Raw genomic sequence first — 17,658 nt, 5'->3', positions numbered from 1 at the left:
AAAAGGCACATCTGGATAGTCTATTAACCAATTGTATAAAGAAGCAGAAAATATTTTTACGTGAACATAATAATATAATTCAATATTCAATTGTAATGGGCATATCTTTAAAAAGAAACAAATTAGATGAGGTCGAGTTGAATAGAAGATCTGAATCAAGTTATTAATCATAATGGCAATTATATGAACTATTTTTTTTTAAACTGTCTGAATTCTGAAGTTACCTTATATTATTTCATAACAGCGTAAAAAGTATAACATTATAAATACATTAACTTACAATCTTTCCAACGACGTTCATCTTTTGTGATGAAGTTGATATTTTCATTGATGTTACGTTGCAATTCAAGCACATTGTCGGATTCTGGAAATCTTCCAGCAATCCCACTTATTACAATTTTTTCTTCGCAGCTCATTTTGATAACAATAAGAGGTAGTAATAAGAAAAAAATTGATTTTAGACTTTGTGTAATCTTGCACCGAATCAAAATTATACGTTTTTTAACACCATAAAAATTTTTTAAATTGATAGCGAGGTTTAAACAATTATTAATAAAGAAGAAATCGTCCAAAGACAACCGCACTCGAATGTAAAAATACAAACTGTCGCCAGTGAGTTTGAGATTGCACTCGAAGCTATCCAATTATCTGACACCTTTATATAGTCGCGTGCAAGTGAAAAAGAGACTAATTTGATGCATAATCTATTTCCGATTGACGGGAAGTTTCGAACTTTGCAACCTCTTCTTTTCCTATCTTTATCATAGATCAAAGCTTAATAATCACCGCTGCCGCATCTTTCTGACAATGAATATTCAAATCCAGCAAAGCTATTGTAATAGGGCCGGAATATCTTCTGATTTGCATTATCAAGCGTAGTTTTATATCGCCGCTGAAGAAAAACAAAATTTACATTTTGTTGTTCTGATTTCTAGAGAGCTCTATTTTTAAAATATTAAGGTATTTTTTGGTGCACCTGTATTGAGGAAGTTTCTGACATGGTCGTGAAAAATATAAATAGATCACTAGTTGCTTTTGACCTCGGCAGCATGTCTCCGGATAAGGTTTGACATTGAAAAAATTCTGAAAAATGTTCGATAATTTCGGACATGAAACACTAATATGGTCATCGCGCAAGTTGTTAAAAAATGCTATTGATGCGATATGAATGATCTCTAATCTATTATGAGACCATTACACACGAGTGTTTCCAAAAATCGGTTGCGATCCGCTCGTCGTGACATCGGTTAACGTAGCGCGCAAGGATCAAAGCTGCATCATCTTACATTAATGCTACATTCGAGCGTAACGGACGCACTCGTGGCTTAATATTCCTGTATACAAGCGCGCGATTACGCGTTATATATACATATTACACGTACATGCACACACGCGTGTGCGTGCGCACATAATATATGGTGTATTATGGAGTAGAAAAAAAACATACACCGAGGTGAACGAACCTCAACTTGTGGCTTTTCTTCGTGTACATATGCACACATGTAGCGGCCGGTCAAGCGTTATATTATAGGCTCTTGTCGTGATTAGCCATACAATACAAGTATGTACTCGCTTGATTTTTTCTTGCTAACTCTCCTTGATCCTGACACGCGTCCCCGAGCTAAAATAACTCAAGCACATGTTGCGATCGGCAACAGCAGCAGCTAATTCCGCGGTACAATTAAGATCGAATCGATCATAATTCACGGTTAAGATTACGCTTTATATAAGTCCAGAGCTTTCGTACATGTATATAATAAGCAACAAAAATTTTCGCTTTCTTTGCCATTATTATATAGACGCAGGTATCAATTTTTTGACTCGATTCATACATCGAGATTTTTTCCACCTCGAGTATATAACATAATATACCAGGCAGGCCTCTCGCATGCAAATATACCATATCGTTCGCAGCGCGAGCCCGAGAGGTGACACAACGCGCTCGCCAATGCGTATATAATGTAAAACTCCCCTCGCGGCCTCGATGATTCGATTTTAATTGCCTACGGTGGAATTGACTTTCACCTGCAGCACATATATGTATCTCTATAGTATAGGAAACCGAACGTTGTTTTCTATTTTGCTTATCAGTCGGAGCAGCCGCGCGCCGTGAATTTTTTCTTCGCTCCCGCGGCCCGATACTTCAGAATGCGGCGAATTAATCGAGAATGTATCCCTCTGGAAAGTGTGTAAATTAGAAAATACACGCGAGTCGTAAAGCCGATCGTGGGTGTACCCATAGGTATGTTCGTACAGATTTATTAGGTCTCTTTCTTTCTGGCTATTGGTGTTCGAGTACAAGTGCCGCGGGATATTTATCCTCGACTTATGCAATCATTTTTCATTCATGCATTATATCGCGTGTCGGCCACCGCGGGAGGGTATGACCCGAGCGATTCAACAGGTTTTACGAATTATTACAAGGCGTGTTTATGAAACCTTAATTTGAATGCAGATTGAATGAAGAGCCAGACATCGAAATTGGAGTAAAGTATACTAAAACTTACTTAAGGTACTTTTACATTCGATAATTAAAATAATGTATGAGTACTGATCGATCGGCACCTAGAATCCACAATCGAAAAATTATTTTGCATACACAACCAATAATTGTTCATGTAAATATCGATTACAATGCTTATTAATATGATACATAAGTTATTTTTTGCTACAATTCATTCTGGGGGATTTCCAGTAGATCATAAAGATAAATGGTCACATAATATGCGCTTATCTGTCAGAAGAGGTTAGACTGCACGAAAAATGATTAATTCTAAAATCAAATTTAATCATTTTGATTAATCATTGATATTTTAGTTAGTAATTATTTTTGGCGTTGGTTACTTAAAAAATGAGTTAAAATTCAATAAAATTTAAAGTCAATTTGCACCGATAGATGGCGAGTTTCCTTAAGCGTAAATCCGCAAATTGCAAAGTCAAAATAATTAAATATAATTGAAATAATTGAAAGTCAAAATATCGGATAAATGTGAATTACTGAGTTTGAAAACCAGAAAATCCTTACTTCAATTTTTCTGCTTGAAGGAAAAAACTTCCTCTAATTTTACATTAATAAGTCAAAAGTAATATTAACAGTTCTACGCGTAACTAATGCCCTTGTCGAAAATTTATCGATCGGGCGCGCGACTGTTTTGCTTCATAAATGGATCGCGAGCCTCGCAAATCGAGCACAAGCGAGCGAAGAATAAAACCACAATTCGTAAGCTCGTTCATAAAGCCGCGCTCTCGAGACCGAATGGGGGGCGACTTAAATTGGCCAATAAGTAGGCAGGATGCTATATATATCTCCGAAAAAGTCTGGTAGGTGTACACAATGTATAATGCTTAATGCCGAGGCTCGCGCGGGCTCAGTACCACCATGGGAGGGAACGAGACCGCAGAAACGGTATCATAAAAGCACACTATATGGCTTGAATTCACTCGGAGCCTGCCACTTTATACGGTACAGCTTCCTCCTTGAAAAGTCGGCTGCTGGTTGGCATGGCTCAAACCAAAGTTAGTCAAAAGTTTGCTACTACGCAGTTACATACGTGTCTGCGTATTATGCGATTCTTAAAAAGCTAGTTGGCGCGTGTTGTCTACGTTATACGTATATTACGTTATAGCGCACACACGCACATCCAAGTGGCACCACGATTCTCTCTGTCTCTCTCATATGGTGCGCCTTGACGCGTGGAAAATACACACACACACACACACACACACACACACACACACACACACACACACACAGACGGACGAGATCGGGCGTGGGTGTTCACGTTGCATGCGAATGTTTCATTCATAAGGATGCACCGCTTGCACGGCTAGGCTCTTCCTCGCTCTCGTACGGCTAAACGTACGGCTTGACTCTGTGCGTGCCCTTTTTTTCCGCTTTCCTGCTCGCTCTCTTCTCTTTTTCCTGGTATACGGTATTACGCGCGCGCGTGTGTGTGTGTCTATAAATGTGCGTCCATATTCCGCGGTGCACGCGTTTACGCACGCAAACATCCATCCGTGCGTGTGTGCATATAACGCACGTAGCGCGGATAGGAGCATAATAATGTCTAAGCGCCGGGCTGTGGGGTTCTTCAGTTGCTGTTGTTTCTTTTTTGTTGGTTCATTCTCCTTCTCTCTCCTTCTCTCTCTCTCTCTCTCTCTCTCTCTATTTCCGAGACTTATTTCTTTTCTTTTTCCTCTTTTCTTTTTTTTTGGGGCCCACGATGATTTCACACTGCTTATATGTAGTCCAGTAAAATGAGGCCTGAAACTGCATGTCGAGCCGAGTCGATTTTGACAACATATTCTTATGTAAAATTTTGCGAGGAATCCGAAAATGTAATTATTTTTCACCAAAACTTCCGGGAAAGCCGTGAAAATTGAAAAATAAACAGTTTTCCGCTAATTTCTCGGAAACTACGCAAGATACGAGAAAAATAATTGCGCCAATCGATTCCTCAGAAAATTTTACATCGATATACACTAAAACATTTTCAAGTGTCAGTGTAAAATTGTCGACAAAATCGATAAAACTAAAAAGTACTGTTTGGCAGCAGCGCGACGATAGCGGGGGACTAGCAGACGCGCGTCTTTTCACTGACGCGCGGCGGAGTAGCGGTGTTGTACACAGAGATCAACGCAAACGTTTGTTCTGATCCGACTCTTAATTTCTTCGACTCTGCACTGATAGAGAACTTTGATGAAATTTTACTTTGAAAATTTATCATGAAGCTGCAATATATTATATTCGAAGCGTTTCAGGCGGCCACGCGGCACTTTCGGCCGAAAATGAGTAATTATTAAGTCACTGAAAAATTTTATTGAGTTACGGGAAAATCAATTTTTCATGGAAAATTCTAAAAATAGTATTTCAACCTTAAAGGTTTAAAAAATTTTATTTTTCTTTATAATTTTGCTCGAAAGGTAAATAAATTTAATATTTCAGTTATTCTTTGAAATTTTCATATTCTGTAAAAATTGCATTTTCTTCATCGGAATCGCTCTCGTGGTTATCAATCCTTATATTATCGTGGTTATTGCAGCTCTGCCCATTACAATTTTTGCATATAAGAGAGCAGCGTAAACCTGATTTTACACAAGTGCAGCGACTTGTAGAACAATCACTCTTGCAATTGCAATGTACCTACAATAGAAAACATGTGTAATTTATTAAAAGCATTATTAATAATGTTCATAAAAATAACAATAATAATGAAAATAATAACATACATACCTGTGTTATTAAATTTGTTGGTGCGACCGGCGATTCATTCATAATAGGTAAAAGCATAAATTTAGATCTTTTCCAGCCCCATTCTTCTGGAACTAATTTTCTATCAAGCCACAACTGTACTTGATAATAAACACGTTTTGTGTGTTGTTGCAGAGACGATCTCGTTGGTGGTAACGTGGATAATTGAAACTTTTTTTTTGAACTAGAGTTGATAAATAATCTGTACCTAAGATTCTCAATATTTTCTTCGTTGTCTCGACTACTATATAAAATCATGGTTATTTTTTCAGCCGATTCATACAAAACTTCAATTGTTTGATCATTGTGATAAAATTTTTGAGCCATTTGAATTAAATTTTCATTTTTTTCTAAAATATTAAAAATTTTTTTTTTGCCAATATTAAAAAATACACTAGTTGTATCGCAGCCACAAAATGCATGAGCAAACAAAATATAAGGTTTAAATTTTCTATGATCTCTAGTCGCATATATTTTTTTTGCTTTATTACTACCCTCATCTTTAATGAAATACAAATTAGTTGCTTCTGGTGCTAATCCAATCATTAATATGAACAAGTCAACATCATTGCCAACGACAGCAACCATCTTCTGACTTTGTTCTTTAATTTTTATTGCAATTTTTACTATCAATTCATCAGCATCTTCTTCGGCAACTCTCGTAGTAATATTATATTTATTCAAGTAGTTCGAGAGCATACGTACAAATTTGAATTTATTTGCAATATTTTGTAGGAAATTCTTTTGCTTAAGAGAGACGAGTGCTTCTTCATTTACAGCTATATCTGGAGCAACAGCTGCTTCTTTTCTTCGGTATCTCTCATACGATTTAGTTCCGATAATTTCTGAATTGTACCCATCAAAAACGACCATTACATTTTTCCCAAAAGAATTTAATATGTAATTCTTATACCCTAAAAATTATTTTTTACAATTACAGTAAATTGCTAGGTTTCATAAATAAATATAAAAATATTTTAGAGGTGTTAAATTTTTTTAAAAGAAATTACCTTCACATATACCACTGTATGTGTTACTGTGTGGCCAAACATACTTGTGAAGAAGCCATCCTCCATCTATTACATGATAATTTATCGCACTAACTATTTCTTGAGGATGGCTTGAAAATAATTTGTACAATTCTGATTTTGTACTTTTTCTCATTAATCCATTTTCATCAAATATGCTAAGTGGAAAAGGAGACAACTCGTAAGCAAGCGCTTCTCGAGTGAGTTTTTCGTTTCCTATAAGACCAAAAAATTTACATCAATAATGAAATAATTATACATTTTTTATTGCAAAGTAATATACTTTACCTTGAAAAGTTACAGCAATTCTTTGGAATAATATTTGAGGATCTACGTTTATAAAAGGTTCATTTTCTAAATGTGCTCCTCCCTCCGCTATTGATAAGGGTTTTACTTTGTGAACTGCTGATAACGTAACATTACTTGCATTTTGACCAATCATTTCATCCATACCTTTTTCACCAATTTCGACGGCTAAATGACAGTTTATTCTGGCATCACCAATAACACCTGTAGATAGAGAGCTAATTGATCCATGAGAAGTAAATGGATCGTGCTTATCAAGCCAGTATAAGAGCATATCGATATGCTTTTCATCTTTATTCATTCTTTGGTTCGTTAAATCCACATGTTGTTCACTCGAGTATGATTCCAAACCACAGTATTCTTCTAAACTATTCATAATATTAAATGCAGCTGGCATTGCCAGTAAATAACGTGCGACAACCCCTTCAGTTACTCCGCGTCCATGCTTCAAGTCTGTTCCAAAAAATCTATTCAAAGTTTGTTCAATAACCATGTCACTCCAAACGCCGGACCAAGCCTTATCAGTTCTTCTGATGGTAAAAAAACCTTCCTTTGTCAGTTTGTAGTATTCTTCGTCGTCCATTTGATAACTAAGTTCATCCATATCTTGTAAATACATCTGAGCACTTTTTGCATAAGCAAAATGCCCAGCTGCGTGAAAAACTGGGAGCATTTCTCGGATACTTTGTAGATGCAATTTCCAATTACCAGTTCGTTCGGCTTCGATAAATTGCAGCATGATAGTTATCAAATTAAAATATTGAGACCATAACTTGGCCGTGTCACTCCTAATTGAGTGATTTTCGAGTTTTTCTAAGAACAAATCAGTTAAATGTGATATAGTCGGATCATTATGAAAATCTTCAACTCGCAATCTTTGCAAATCTCCAAAAATGTGTTGAATGCTTTCTTTTAAATCACTTGTTAAATTAATATTTTTACAAACATGTATGCCGATTGCAGTATACGTAAGTATATGAGCCCTCAAAGATCTGGCGTACGCATGACCAGTTACCATTTTTTTTACTGATTCGCCTGCATAAATAGTAGTCCAAAGTTCTTCTAAGCCACTACCACTCATAATATATCCAATCGAACCCATATACGACATGAGGAGATGAAATCCACCCAAACGAATTTTAACCATATTTAAAGATGGGTTTTCAGATACAATCATCTTTGCTTTGTAATACAAGGGTTGATCAAAAGTTACAAAGCACATTTTTTGTTTTAATTTCAAGCACTCTTCCTTTGCATGGTGTATAGCAGTGTTGAGAGTTGATAAATTTGATGGAGGTGCATTTATAAATGGCAAGCATATAATATTCGAAGTAGAATATTCTAAATGTCCTGTGATTAATTCATTAAATCCTTTCCAACTAGGCAAATTTATTTTACAAGCCTTACCCCAAATGTAAGCTGCGTATGTTTGTGGCAATACTGCAGGTTTTAGCAAATTGAGTTTTTTTACATCTCTAAATATAACATTTTCCAATGGTTCTTTAGTAAAGGGACTTAATGGAACATCTGTAATTTGATTTTGTTGTGCCAATTCTGAGGCCTCGGGCATCTTATGTAATTTCATTGTTTTACCCTCATAAGATACTCCGTCCTCAGGCGTATATACAGCAATACCACCTAAACAGTGAAATGTTTCGCGACCATCTAAAGTAATAACGTTATGATCTGTATTGTCAAATACATGTTGCACAAACACATTATTTAAATTTAATTTTTGCGGGGACATGATCGTCGAAGCTTCATGTAATCGTATTTGATAATACGTTGAACATACTCCAAGTATCGATAACAATTTAATAACTAACTTAGAACCTGTTTTCCTATATACATACATACCAACTGCTAATTGCAATGAAGAAATATACGAATTTGGACGAAGCATACACAATATTGAATGAGCGATGCTCTCTTGTTTTACCGTAGAACTATTTTTACTTTTATTATTTTTTAATAATTTCTCTAAAAAGTAATCGAGTGAAGATGGAATATCTAATTTAACATTACGTAAAAATGTTGAAGGCAGTGGGTATGATGTATTCATAACATCTAATTTGATGATATCAGCTGCAGTACTTAAAATTATTTTTTTCTGTATACTGTCCAAGGATGATATATTATCAAACCACTTTTCACATACTTGAGAATAATCGAGTGCTTTATAAAAAACTATCGGGTGCTTCCCAACCCCTTGACTTATGAATATCTGGTCATTATATTTTTTTTTCAGTTTATTGAAAAGCGTTCTGTTGTCACAAGTAAAAGGTAACATTACTTCCTTAAGCTCTTTTAGAGTGAATTTGAAATCTCCACTGTTTTCAATGTGGTTAAAAATGTTTGAAAAATTCTCTTCTTCATCAAGTTCTGAGTGACTTTCATTAGGTTTTGAAGTGTTCTTTGGAACCTATAAAAATATTTTTTTAAAAAATTATAAACAACAGTGTAATAAATATTAAAAACCTCTAAGTAACTAATTACCCAAACAATATTTTTGTAACATTTTGCGTGGTAAGAAATTTTTCGTTCCGTTAGACTTTTTAGAAATTCGATCCGCCTAATAATTCCTTTAATTTTTTCTGTATTTTTTGTTTTAATAATATTTACAATATTTTCCAATGCCCCTTTTCCGGAGAGAGAGTTTAATTTATTATGCTTTGAATCCAAATTTTCTGCAATAAAGATGAAAAATTTATTGCTGAACTTAATTTTTAATAAATTATTAAATAAGATATAGACAATTACTTTCACAAAAAAAACATAAAGTAATATAATCGAAATTGAATACTGGGCGATCAGCATTTATAGGTTCATTTAATCTTGCCCTTTTCCGGCTTGGTGGTACTTGAACATTTGTTAAATGTTCTTGAATCCGTTGCGTAAAAACATCTTTTTCATCATACTCCAAATCTATTTGATTAATGGGTTTTTGGCTAATTGGATAAATAAAATAAGAGAATTTTAATAAAAAATAGGAAAAAATATGAAATATATAAGTACGTTTACAGTCTAAGAAATCTTTCGAATTTATTTTTGTACAACATTTTTTCTTAAATTATTACATTAAATAGAATCAAAATACAATACAGAAGGTGTTCATTTAGAGCATTTTGAGTTATACTGCTCTCTGTAATTTTATTTATTGTATGAAAACATTTGCTTTAGCTACATAATTTTTTACCATTGTCTTAAACTCTTTTGTACATAAATGATCTGTATTGAAATTCAATTAATTAGGTGAACAAATACGATACCTAGAATAAAGCTCAAATGCAGTGAATGAAACCTACTATTTTTTTTTAAACAAAATAATAATTTTAAAAGTTATTGCTTGTACTATACAAATAATCCATACAAAAATGAAATAAATTATAAAACATTTATACTTTAAATAATTACTTTTCGACACCTTGAGACTGAATTATGTTATTCTGAGCTAATTGTTGTCTTCTTACGATTTCATCCATATTTAAAATTACTGAATTTGCTTCATTTAGCGGAGGAGCGTTCGGCACTGGGTTTTCAACTGTAGCATTTCTCATTATTAAAAAACGTGTTAGTGTACTCCATAAGGCTCCAAGCAAATGAAAAGACCATCCAAAAACACTATGCAATGCAATGCCGTTCAAAATGATACCAAAAAAATATTTCAATGCCTGTATGATCATTATTATAGTTATGAAACCAGCGCTAAAGGAGCCAAAAGTTTTAAATTTATTCCACATTCTTTCCCAAAAAGATGTAAGAAAATTATCCAAAGAATTTTCATTAGCTAGGTAATTTAAGATACCATCACCATTTGGAGAGTCATTGATTTTTATTTCAGTGGCAACGTCATTAAGAACGGATGGTTTTTCCATTGGAAACATCATTCTATCTATCATACTTTTCAAATCATTTTGAGAATATATACCGCTAGTTGCTAAATTCATCGGGCTTTCATAGTTAAAAGTTGCATTTGATTTTGGTTTTAAAATTGTTGGATTAGCTGCTTGCACTGGGCGGTGAAGTATCTTGTACCAAGTATCATCGACATAGTACTCTGTTGGCAAAATGGCGTTACATAAAATCTTTGTTCCACGAGACTTTAAAATGTGTGTTTTTGGCGTCATGTATCTAGTGAAATTTTGATAATACACTGGCAATTCAGAATAGCATTCTTCACTGTGCTTAATTTTTACTTGAACGGGTATACATTTAGAAATGTGAGCTACTTCTCCAGCAATTACAGTTAAATAGCCAGGTCCTTTCATTAAATTATATGCAAATAAATCAGGGGCATGAGATGCTAAAACCAATGCATTTCGGAGTACGTCTTTCTCAATCTGGCATTGTTTCATTAAAATATCTTTATATAATTGTCGCAATCCGATAGAAAATCGTTTTTCTGCGTACACGAACTTGGAATTGAAATATGTGAAAATATCTAAATTATTTGTTGAAATCTTTGAGCGAGATGCAAATGAAATATCTTTTGTTGTTTCAAATATTATGAGTTTCGGGTGCTCTGTACGTAAAATACTATATCCGCATAACATGTCTTTCGATACGATACTTAATCCAAAAGAAGTTTCTTCAGTATTAACAGTATATATAGTAGGGTTTTTGATATTTTGGTCAGATATTTTTTGAGCAAACCCTTCGTATAAAATGCTATACTTGTTAAATTCACAATATTGCTTGGGTATTGGGTCCCAAAAAGAATATCCTTTCTCTGAGTCAATACAAGAACCTACATTTAACTCACATGAAGTACCAGAACTTAGATAAATTTTATTTTTATTTGTATCCACTCGAGCTGTTTGTTCTGAAATAGTAATTTCGTATATGCCAGTTACGACAACATTAGTCCAAGAGCCAAAATTATCCGAATAAAATGTTCCAGAGCAGCTTCCATCATTTGTAAGTAAACGGGCAAACGTATATGGCTTCTTCACAGTATTATTCATTGCTATTTGTTTAATAACTGCACGATCTCCGCGCGTGAAAGTTCGCGTTTGATGCAAATCATGACACGAACCATAACTAATCTCTTCTAAAAATTCGGCTACACCATTCCAAACAATGGAATTATGAGAACTGTGTCCACAGTTATGTATAAATCGTTTAACAATTATTTTACATTGAATAACTTTAGTTTCAATGAAGTTATTTAATTGTAAGAGTTGTATATAAGGCGTAGAATAATTTATATTTTCTTCTGGAATATCACAATTATCTACATTTAATAACGATACGGTTGTTATATTGGATCCTACGTTTCCGCAATTGTAAGCAATTAGACTGTTACAGTTGATAATCATACTGAGAAATATACAACTGAAGAAAATAGATTTCCTCTTCAAATCCATTGTAAATGTATTAAAATCTAAAAATATCAATAAACACCAATTATTAATATTGAATTTTTTATTTTAGCAATAATAATTTTACGTCATTCTATTGGTACTCGCGATTCAGAAAAGTAACTAACAACCATTTTTTAAACTTTTTAATTTTTTAAACTAAAAGGCTAATACTTTATAGATTTATCAATTTATCAGATTAATGGAGTACATACTACACTTTACATTTTTTTTTGTTTCGTACTAAAATTACGATAAATTAATTTTAACATTGTAAAGAATACGTTTGAACAAAAAAATTTTCATTTTCTCGCACTTTTGCTTTTACTGTGTGCCAGGAAGGAAAATAGCGCGTGGAATTAAACATTTTTCTTTTCATGCATGCAAGAAATTTTTGCTCGAGAAAAACATAAAAATTAAAAAAAGCTAAGAATCACTCAAAAAATCTGCTGAAATTTTTTCTGAGTTTTTTAAGTTAAAGTTTTGGGAGTTTTCAATTTTTTGAAAGCAAGAAAAAACTTTCATTCCGCGCGCCATTTCTTAACTTCTCGGCACACTATCAGCATAAAAACAATGCCATTGTAAAGTTTAAATATTCATGCCACAGTTTGACATGTTTCTGAGGTTGTGACTTATCCAATAAAAATTCTAAATTCATTTAAAAAAAAGTGCTACAAAATTAATTTTTTTTATTTAAACATATTTCATTGATTTTATGAGGGCAAAATTAATTTCATACCATATTTTCAATTTATCAGAGCGTGAGTCTACTCGCTTATATTAGTTTTTTGTATTATTTGACATAAAAAAAAATTTAATGACGAGCTAATCAAACAATAAAAAATCTACTATATAACTATACAAATAATTATGAATAAAAAAAATAACTTACTTAAAGATGATTATAAACACTGCAAGTAATTTAATAAAGTACTTCATTCACTAACACAACTGAACTACTGAACTAACACAACTGAACTAACACAACTGAAAAAAAAGAGTCTAAAACGTTGCACTGTTCACTAGAAGCGAAACTTACGGAATGATGGTATGGATCGAACGTACGAAATGATGAGCCTGAAGAACTCTATATTTATGCGTTTTCCTTCGAAAAAAAGAGATCGAATGGACCAATATGATTGAAAGATAATAAATTCTAATTACCGCTGGTTTCAATATCTATAATATTACAACACGATTCCAAAGTGATGCTCTTTTAAATACACAAGTAAGACAATATCTAGTAACGATAGAGGATTTCTTTTCTTCTATGTACCTACATAATTTTATTACGTTAAGGTGTGATATCGGTTTAGATATTGTTTGCGTATACTTTGTAATACTGCACCAAATTAAAATACTTCATACTTGAAAAGTGAAAGTGATAGGTTCTCTTTACTTCTCACTCTTATTGTCATGTTCTAAGTACATTACTATTATAACGCATATGTGCTGTATAGCCATGTGCATGAAAACATCGGATAGTTACGGCATCATATAAAAATTTGACCAACGCTTAAACTTCATAATAATATGTGATAACAGAAATGAAGATGCTGGAGTACCAGCTGAGTAAACAGAACTGGTCTGAAATCGTACATCTAAAGTAACAGGATAATAAAACTCTCTGTATCTTAATGAATTTATAATTAGAGCACATAAATGCACAGCATATGTTTTATGGTTTAATGGGAGACTGGTTAATAATAACGCATTTTCGGCTGTTTATTATCAAGTACAGTTGTGGCTTGATAGAAAATTAGTTCCAGAAGAATGGGGCTGGAAAAGATCTAAATTTATGCTTTTACCTATTATGAATGAATCGCCGGTCGCACCAACAAATTTAATAACACAGGTATGTATGTTATTATTTTCATTATTATTGTTATTTTTATGAACATTATTAATAATGCTTTTAATAAATTACACATGTTTTCTATTGTAGGTACATTGCAATTGCAAGAGTGATTGTTCTACAAGTCGCTGCACTTGTGTAAAATCAGGTTTACGCTGCTCTCTTATATGCAAAAATTGTAATGGGCAGAGCTGCAATAACCACGATAATATAAGGATTGATAACCACGAGAGCGATTCCGATGAAGAAAATGCAATTTTTACAGAATATGAAAATTTCAAAGAATAACTGAAATATTAAATTTATTTACCTTTCGAGCAAAATTATAAAGAAAAATAAAATTTTTTAAACCTTTAAGGTTGAAATACTATTTTTAGAATTTTCCATGAAAAATTGATTTTCCCGTAACTCAATAAAATTTTTCAGTGACTTAATAATTACTCATTTTCGGCCGAAAGTGCCGCGTGGCCGCCTGAAACGCTTCGAATATAATATATTGCAGCTTCATGATAAATTTTCAAAGTAAAATTTCATCAAAGTTCTCTATCAGTGCAGAGTCGAAGAAATTAAGAGTCGGATCAGAACAAACGTTTGCGTTGATCTCTGTGTACAACACCGCTACTCCGCCGCGCGTCAGTGAAAAGACGCGCGTCTGCTAGTCCCCCGCTATCGTCGCGCTGCTGCCAAACAGTACTTTTTAGTTTTATCGATTTTGTCGACAATTTTACACTGACACTTGAAAATGTTTTAGTGTATATCGATGTAAAATTTTCTGAGGAATCGATTGGCGCAATTATTTTTCTCGTATCTTGCGTAGTTTCCGAGAAATTAGCGGAAAACTGTTTATTTTTCAATTTTCACGGCTTTCCCGGAAGTTTTGGTGAAAAATAATTACATTTTCGGATTCCTCGCAAAATTTTACATAAGAATATGTTGTCAAAATCGACTCGGCTCGACATGCAGTTTCAGGCCTCATTTTACTGGACTATATGTATACTGTACGCATTTAAGCACGCACAAGCAGCGGTATGTAACGCTATGAGAGTGTCCTATTTGCGTTACACACGCGGTATATATACAAAAAGTACAGGTACTCGAGTGCAGAGCACATATTGTGTACGGGTATTAGCCGCGCGCAACTCGAGCGAACGCCATTTGAGCGAGAGCAGGGTGACGGGGTGCCGTCGTTTCTAATACTTAAGCATTGGCAGGCGCACGTCGTTTGTGGGTGTCGGTGCGGCGTCACCCAGCGGCCACTGGCGAAGCTTCTCAAGGTAGAAGTGGCGAGGAGGTTTGGAAAGGAATGAAAAATAAGAAGAGGTTGTTTGCACAGAGACGAAGTTAAATTTTTAAAAAGTATTTTATAGCCTAGAAAAAGAAGTACTTTTGTCCACTTCTGTGTGTCCTACAGATGCAGTGGTTGCTGTGGATAGCTCAGTCTAGCAACGTAATATTAATAATAATTTTATCGCCCGTATTACGTAGCCTACAATTTGTCGGACACACATCAATACGTAGAGATGTACTAATTACGCGGTAATGATATGCTAACAATTACATTTATTTAAAATTTTACGTTTTTCACAAATTTTTTAATGTCAAAGTTGGCCGTTTTCGAGTTTTTTGCAACATAAAATGTTGAATAACTCGAAAACTATCAACTTTAGAGAAAAATGACAAGAGACCTTTTCTCTTTAAAATGGTACAATTGACTTAAAAAATGTATTGCCAGGTCAAAAAACATAAATGTTGACCATTTGTTTAAAAAAATTTGTTTAAACAATTTTGGGCACGTTTTTGGGCCTGGCAACATGCAAATTCGGATTCAGCGGGAAATTTTGCATGGGAATGTGTAAAAACCTTGACTAAAAAAATTTTTTTGACCGTTGCGAAGCTGGGGCCTGGACTATATAATATACATGTCAAACAATAGGAAGCCGCTCGGGCGCATGATTTAAGGGCATACACCTCTCGAGCACGCTCGCTGTAATGAATAAAAAATACACCAAGATATGTAAATTGCGTTTCATTAGGATTCTTAATTTTTCCGAGCTTGGGCAGCAGCAGCAAACACACCGCAAAGGCTCGCGTGCAGGCTGCAACAAGCCCATATAACTAAGCCTATACGCATATACGAAAGCATAGCTGAAACATTCGCGCAGAGCGGAAGTAGTTTTATGAAAGTAAAACTTGCCCGAGACCGTGAAAATTTATTCAAATAAAGAGCTGCTGCTGCGGCGGCGAGGGTGCACAGTGCCCAGCAACGCGCCAGCCACTACTAAGGTCGAGCTCATCCGCAGAAAAGAACACGCATATGATAGGCATAAGAGGTATAGGCGCAGGATCAATTAAACCGTCCGCACTCGTAGAAAGTATACGCGTGCTTTTTTCCCCGCCTATGTTGTACTGTGCGCACGCCTGCATATATATAACGCGAAAGAATTCTATGGGTAATGATCTTTTTTTCTAAATTTTTTTTAATTGTATAATTAAAGTTTCGACTATATAGTTGGTCGATATGGTCTTTTTTCCATGGCTATCTCGAGCTTTCTTAAATGAAGTTTTCGACGAAGAATAAGAATTTCACTTCGTTCTTTTTTTTTCGCAATCATTTTATTCAATACTTTTCTTGAATCTCGTATCAAATATTTGTAATATTCAAATGTAATAAATATGTATTTTTTTTAATCTTCTTTTTTAATTTTCTGCGGCGCAGTCACGCAGCTGCGATAAAATTCAATGACAATCGTGAATCGACGTTCGTGCATTGTATATATTTACACTCGTCTCTATATAAACGCGCGTCTATGTCAAAGCGGCGCAATTAGCACCTGCGGCTAATTAGCCCCGGCTCTCTTGACTGCGCACACTCGCGAAAAATCTTCTTTTACACTTACAGCAGCAGCAGCAGCAGCAAACAACAAATTGCTGGAAGCAGTATAGTGGCAGCAGCAGCCAAGACTTACGTAAAAAGTGAAACTTTTTAGCCTGCAGCTCGCGCGGCTTGAAAAAGAGAATATCGAGTCGCGTCAATATACACGCAGAAGCTCGCTTACTCTCTCTCTCTCTCTCTCTCTCTCTCTCTCTGTCTCTCACGTTTTTACGCCCGGGCGTTACAATCCTCCGGAGCTGCCGAGATCCTAATTGATGCCAGGGCTAATACACCGCTGCGCGCGAAAAATCTAGACTCGTGAATAGAAGTTTAGCTAGAGTTTGCTCGGGAATTACGCAATTGCGACTCGACGCTGCTGCTCGGTGCATCGGCGCATTTTCAGCTCGATTTTCTACTCGAGGAATGCACTCGCGCCAGCCAGCCGAGCTTTAAAGGGAGAGAGAGAGACTTCAACGAGAGCACGAGAAGGTGCCACGCGCGCGCCTTACCCGTGTGCGAGTCTCGAGAAAGATAGAATGACTTATATATTATGTGCATTTATTTATGTGAACGAATAGTACGACAAGTGTTTTGTAAACTTTGTTTCGTGAATCCGACGTGCTAATTGGATGATTGGATCGTTGAATTGTTCTAATCGACTCTGGAATTATCTTGTTTTTGTTGCTCTACGCGCGTTTATTTATCTCTCATTGAAAGCAATCATTGTAAATTTAATACTCAACGGTAAAAAATTTAATTTTCACGATCACGATACCGTACAAGGTTTTATCGTTTCATTTTCATTCGTAACAATGCTGCAGAAATATCGACTCCGAATTAAAAAAAAGGCAACAACGACTCCAAAGTAGCTGCTCTCATGTATCGTTCGCTACTTTATACGACAGGGGGGGTCATGAAAAACACGTCGACGTAAATGCGCGTCTCGAACGAGGAAGAAGCCTCTCTCTCTCTCGCTCGCGAACTGC

Source organism: Trichogramma pretiosum, unplaced genomic scaffold, assembly GCF_000599845.2.
Source record: "Trichogramma pretiosum strain Unisexual culture from Peru unplaced genomic scaffold, Tpre_2.0 scaffold30, whole genome shotgun sequence".
Classification (NCBI taxonomy): Eukaryota; Metazoa; Arthropoda; class Insecta; order Hymenoptera; family Trichogrammatidae; genus Trichogramma; species Trichogramma pretiosum.
The sequence above is the reverse complement of the archived record's forward strand: the minus strand, read 5'-3'. Positions refer to the sequence as shown.